Raw genomic sequence first — 6,649 nt, forward strand, 5'->3', positions numbered from 1 at the left:
AAGTCCTGCCTCAAACCTACATCACTGGTTGCAGCAATGTTGCTTTGTATAAAGAGTTTACACTCTTCAGGGAAATCAACCCAACGAATGGCTTACTGATAACTGTCTATGCATCAGAAGCAGTAATAATGATAATGATGTAAAAGTGTATAAATAAACAGCCATGTGAAAATATGTGCATGGCCTTTTATTGCCATAATCGCACAGCACCATCTTGTGGCCAATAGTCTTAGGCCTTAAAGGGATAGTTCACTCATAAATGAAAATAACCAGGTTCATAACCAAACAGTTTTGGTTACCATTGATTTCCATTGTATCCATTTCATGCCAAAATACATTTTTTCACTTTTGGCTGAACTGGTATTTCTGTTGGGTGACTTGATATGTTGTTCATGGAGGGGGTGTGGGACGTGGATATTTGTGACTCTAGTCACCCACATTACAAGACTACAGATAAAGTGAGTGTTGAGAGCATGTTATGTAACAGGTACTTCACAATGAGCTGGAGGCTAGAGGATGCAGGAGAGGTGAAAATCTGCGGTCTTAAACCAGTAACTGCCTGTGTTTTCCTGTTTTCATGCTGTGTGCATTTGCTCTAGGATTCTTGAGCAAGTTACTCCCTTTCTTAGTTATAAAGTAAAACAGACACCAGTCATCTAGGGGTCTGGAAGCATCACATGGCTGGAATCCCTCTCTGCGACAGCGCTCTCTCCAGTGTGCAGCACTGTCCACCAGCTCCTTACACTCATAACACACCAGATGACAGACTCGCACCACCTGATGAGCAGGCAGATTCAGGAGGATCTCCTCAACCACAGCTAGAGGAACATCTGCCTGCAGACCTGAGCACTGACAGAGGAAGAACGATTATCTTTCAGTTCTAATCCTGTTGGAAAATCCAGCTGTGAAACACGGTTACTGGTTTTTAGCTGGTCCAAGCTGGGTGTTGTGGCAATTTTCTATTTTAATGAAGGCATAAGACAAAAAGTCTTTTGAAGATTTATTTTCTTGCAAGAAAATGGTCAATAGTCATACAGACTGGCTGCAGAGTGCGACAAAGAGAGATAAGTTTACTCCGCATTTATACCCTAATCAAATCCGGATGCTTCAATCTCATCCAATCATACTGTGTATTCAACAAATGTGTCCATTTAAGGCATCTATGTCCCCTAGATGTGTACCTAAGTATTTAATGCAAATTAAATGTCTAAGAAGTCCAAAATAGCATTTCACACTTGTTTTGCACACTCACACATCAAAAAGATTTCCTGTTATCTCAGCTCTTCGAAAACTCAAGCATGTTAATAAAGCATCAGAAGAGGAAAATTACACTCTTGAATAGAATAAATCAAATAAAACCAATAATAATAATAATTAATAATTACATTTCTTCCACATTGGTCATCAGCTACCATCTGGTTTGATCATCTAGCTAGTTCATTGCTGCTCTACCATCTTAGACCAGCAAGCTACCATGCTTAAAAACACATCGACCATCTTAAAATGGATTTTCCAGCAGGAAAACAATCCATTTCTGTGTAGCATTTGGATCAATCAGACACACAATTGTTCATTAGATTTAACAAATCAATTATGCATTAGATTAACAAATAATCATAGACCCCTCACCCAATAAACATACTGGGTGCCAGGATGTCTGCGAATGACCCCAGGCCCCTGGTTACCATGGCAACCAGGACACCTCAGCCAGACCAGATACATTTTATGACCTAAAAGTATGTAGAGAGAATCTTCCTCCCTACTCAATTCTCTCTAAAACAGACACATACTGCTATAGGAAATGACTTCTTTCATTAATTCATAGACAAATTTTTCTATGACTTTCCTATCATCCCCCGATCTTTGTGTATTATTATTGATTACTACCTCCTTGTACTGTATATGGTCTTGTGTATTGTTTTAATGCATGCTTATGACAGATCACTAGTTAATGTAAACTCACTGTAATAACTCACTGGGGGACGGAAAAGGAGACGGAAGGAAGAGAGACGAGAGAGGGGGAAAAAAATTCTTGTTCCGGTTCCCAGACACAGTGCCGCTCGGCCCTCCACCAGCAGGGTAAACTCTTCCACGTTGCCTGGCGACGGCTCCTCCGGTTTCGGGGCAGCCGGCAGGAGTCCCCCGTTCCCTGCTCCTCCCCATCATGACGGATGGCAGCAGGCTCCAGCCTCAGGCGAACGGCGGCGACTCCTCCACTCCCTCATGGACGGCAGCCGTCCCTCCACAACCCAGGTGGCCGGCAGCGAGTTCGTCCGTCCCCCCGGCAACTCACTCCAGCCCACCACCTCCAGCGTCCATGGCACCGCGGATTCACCACAGCGGCGAGGGATCTCTGGCAGCGTGTCCCTCCTTTCTCCTGGGTTTCGGCACCAATGTAACACAGTTCGTAGTTCGGGAAGAAGGAGGCAGGAACCGGCGAACATTGAAACAAAACTTTAATAATAAAATAAACACAAAACAGCGCGACAGCCCCTCGCGGACGACTGTCGCGCACAAACAAAAACTTTAAAGGGCTCACGCAAAGTTCCCCCCAGGTCTTCTGCTAAATCTTCTGATTGCTGCCCGTGTGGAAAGCCTGAGCCGGTGCGGGCGTGCCCGGTGGGCTCCAACATATAGCCCAGTCAGTCTGCGGTTCTGTTAGATTCTGAGAAGATGGGGATGCTGAGCTAGTATTCTAAGGACACCCTAAGTTCGTACCAGGCCTCGGCCTTGACTTTCCATTCACCAAAAATCCTAGGATCTCAGCTGATGTCTCTCTTATCTCTCTTTCACTTTCCACTGGGAAGAAACTCCCAATCACCATCGAGTCAGAACATCTTTGGAATTCATCACTCTTCGAACCCGGAAGAATGTGATCGCAAGTCCAAAACCTTGCCATATGACAGATCACTAGTTAATGTAAACTCACCATATACCATGTTTGGCCTCTATGAATTCGTCTTCGGATGATCTAATTGAGAGTGTATGTAATATGTGGATACCTATGCAACATGTTAGTGTTCTAAGAATCTTTAATAGTTTGCATATCAACATCCAATCCAGTTCCATATGCAAATTACCATGCTCTCAAACAAAGGGTCATAAAACCCTCCAGTATTTCCAACCTCCCGCTTGGAAATTCAGCCTTTCTCATTGGACAAGCCCATTATGAGAGGCGGGACTCTTTTCAGACTTTAAAGGTCTCATGCACAGTTCCGCCCTGGGTCTTCTGTTGAAACATCTGATTGCTGCCCGTGTGGAAAGCCTGAGCCGGTGCGGGCGTGCCCGGTGGGCTCCAACATATAGCCTGATGGTTTTACTCAGGTGGTTAACTGACTCTTTTCATAGCTTCATTCTCTGGTTTTCCTGATGGTTTCATCCATCAAGTCTCATTTGCCCCTTTCCCCATGTATGAGTGATTGTATGTTTGTGTTTAGATTAGTTATGTGTGTTAGCGTTTAGTTAATAAAACTTTTGTGCACAAATTACATGAGTTTCTGATCCTGCTTGTGAATAATGTCCCTTTACGATTTTGATCCTTGCTACATGCTCTAATGTATTATTAGGCTACTGTAAGAAGGTTGTTTTCTGTGGCCACGAAAATATCCTTTCTTAAGAGTTGATATGAATTTACACTAAATGTTCGTTGGACGAACAGATTAGTTGATGGCAATTTAATTCTGTTACAGTTACTACTGGCAGCTCATATAAATAATTGCATTTAATCATAATTAAGTGTAATTATTTATATACATTTCCCTTTTGAGCTAATTTGCTGTATAAATCTGTATTACGTTATGGCTGGGCCAGAACCAAGAACTAAGCAACTTACCACATCTGATCTGGTTTCAAAGTCCTTCAAAGCAACACAAATTCTTGTTTTTTGATACATTTCTCTTTTATGAGAAACTTTGTGCATCTGGACCTATGCTCAAGTTGCTCGGAGCTTAATTCCTGCCCATTTCTCCTGCATTCAACATGTTGATTACGAGAACAGATTGTTCTACCTCAATGAGTTTGGCTTCACCTATATATCACAATATTTTGGCTCATTAGTGTAAATGTCACCATATCCTATAGAATAAATGACAGTAAGACATGTTAGATTTTGCCGACATCTTGCATGCCAAAAATGTTAGATCAGTTCTCCACATTAATAATTTCAGATCCGATCCCAGATCCTTAATCCTTAAAGACATGTGTCATCTGAAATAAAGCAGAACAGAGATAGTTAAGCTTTGACTATTAGTTTGATTACAGTGGAATAACTGGACTGTCAGTATTATTCTACTCACTCGACAGTTGACACCACCTCTCATTGTTCCACTGTTGAAATTTTTTTTTTCTCAGGCTGAAAGATACTGATGGGGTTTTTCTTCTGATCAAGCAACTCTACACTGATCTGATACTCACTTCCACAATCAGAGTGTGCAGTATACCTGCACCAGCAGAGACGTCAAATCAACCTATTTACAAATTGTTTCTGCATTCACCTCATGTAATTACTGTACTTTCAAGATGGCAATCTGCCATTCAGAGTTGTTCACGTACTCAGACACTGAATTACGTGTACAGCAAAACTATCAACATATAGTGCCTAAACGAATTTGTGGCAGTCAGGACAGTTGTACAGCATTTGTGGCTCTCAGAAATTCCCAGTTTATAAATTGTAATTATGAGTTATACAAGGATGTTTTACAAGTTGGAATCTCATAATTACAGTAATTACAGCATGGGGTGAATGTATTTTCATGTGAGAACATGATTTGTAGCCAACACTGGTTAGGCTACTGTGTTCTTAAAGACAAATTCAATTTCTGTCTTGTGCATAAAATTACATACTTGCAGATTCGTCCAATAAAATGAACAATAATCTCCCATAGCATAAATGTAATATTTAAATATGAATATATAAAATAGAGGGAGCACAAGGCACATGTGACCCAGGTGGACAGGTCATTCACAAAAAATAATGACATAAAAAAGGTACTGCAGCATGAAATGAGAGTTTGAGTGAATGCTCTGATATTTTGATGAGGTTGCAGTTGGTCCATGAAAGCAGTGCTGTAGCCTTCTTTCTTTAAATCAATCAGCTGTTGCTTCAAACACAACCTGAGGAACAAGGTTTATGGGTGATTCATAATGTGGATTGGCTTGATGATTAATTTATTTGCATATTGCAATATCGACTGAAATGAAATGGGCTCAAAACTTTCTTGAAGGATCTAAAATATCAAACGTACGCATAAGATGTCATAAAACATTAGGTGACCCTGTTGTCTGGAAATTTACGTCTATTTTCATGTGCAGCCCAGCAGTTATGTCCATTCTGTATAATATTCCAGCCTTGAAATTCTAGTAAGATTCTAATAAGAACACTGGTTGATGCATAAATTCACTTGTTTACACAGTATGTACTCACTTGTCTTATCATGGTTGTGTAAGCTTAATTATGTGGCTCACCTTCTGCTCTGGGACTCTTGAGCAAGTTGCGTCAATTCTTAGTTAAAGGGGTCATATGATGCGATTTAAATTTTTCCTTTCTCTTTGGAGTCTGGATCCTTTCTCTCCAGTGTGCAGCACTGTCCACCAGCTCCTTCCACTCATGACACACCAGACGACAGACTCGCACCACCTGATGAGCAGGCAGATTCAGGAGGATCTCCTCAACCACAGCTAGAGGAACATCTGCCTACAGACCTGAGCACTGACAGAGGAAGAACGATGAGAGGACAGATGCAGAGATGTACTTCCCCCAATAAAGTTTAGAGCAACGTCCTAATTCAAACAAGTACAGCAGTTTGTGTTCCATTAAGAAAGTTTTGGTTTGGAACAACATGTATGGATGAATTAAATTATGTTTTTACTTATGGGTGAATTGCACTCCACTCTAGCCAGTGTGTCGGCATATCCTACAGTAGCCTAAGACAGTGTTTCCCAACCGGGGTGCCGTGTAAAAAATAATTTTTAAATATTTTTAAATAGCTAAAATGTTAAAAAAAGCATCTATTATATAATATCAATTTCTGATGTCGCCAATAATTAGAGATGCACTGAAATTCCGGCTGCCGAAAATTAGTTCACCGCTCATGCCGCGACTAAAAAAAGGTTGGGAAACACTGGCCCAAGATATGCGAGTTTACTAAAATTTACCATAATAACAGAATGAATAATTGCTTGAACAAACATAATAAACAAAAATGACACATAACAGTTAAAATAACTATGTAATGTTTTTTTTGATCTTGAATGACACAAGATTTGATAGCATTTATTGTAATAAAAGACCGTTTATTTCGATCTTTTGAGAAGTTCGAAGTATTAACATCAATATACACTAAATACTTTGACCATACTTTCTGTTTTATTGTAATAAATCATTTTTCTAAAAGACACCTGGGGCCTCGTTTATAAAACGTTGCATAGAAACAGTGGCAGCTGCCTGCCACAGAATGGCAGGAAGTGCCGCTGCAAGATGACATTGCCGCGACTTGCTCCAGCCCTTGTTGGAAAGATTTCGTATTTGAAAGCATGAGACACGTACCATCTTCTGCTTTAACAATCGACCGATTGTTGTCAGCTCAGCTCAGTTTCGCTTGTAGACTTTTAAGCTAGTGTGGGAATCCAGGTTCTGGTATCGTGGATCAGA

At 40.7% G+C, this 6,649-nt stretch overlaps 1 pseudogene; it reads right to left on the minus strand.

The window, feature by feature from the left end:
* Nucleotides 1-4,182: 4,182 nt before the first annotated feature.
* On the minus strand, nt 4,183-6,354 carry LOC107671945 (F-box only protein 6-like; annotated as a pseudogene).
* Between the last annotated feature and the right edge of the window lie 295 nt (nt 6,355-6,649).

The sequence above is a fragment of the Sinocyclocheilus anshuiensis genome, unplaced genomic scaffold, assembly GCF_001515605.1.
Source record: "Sinocyclocheilus anshuiensis isolate Anshui unplaced genomic scaffold, SAMN03320099.WGS_v1.1 scaffold1053, whole genome shotgun sequence".
Taxonomy (NCBI): Eukaryota; Metazoa; Chordata; class Actinopteri; order Cypriniformes; family Cyprinidae; genus Sinocyclocheilus; species Sinocyclocheilus anshuiensis.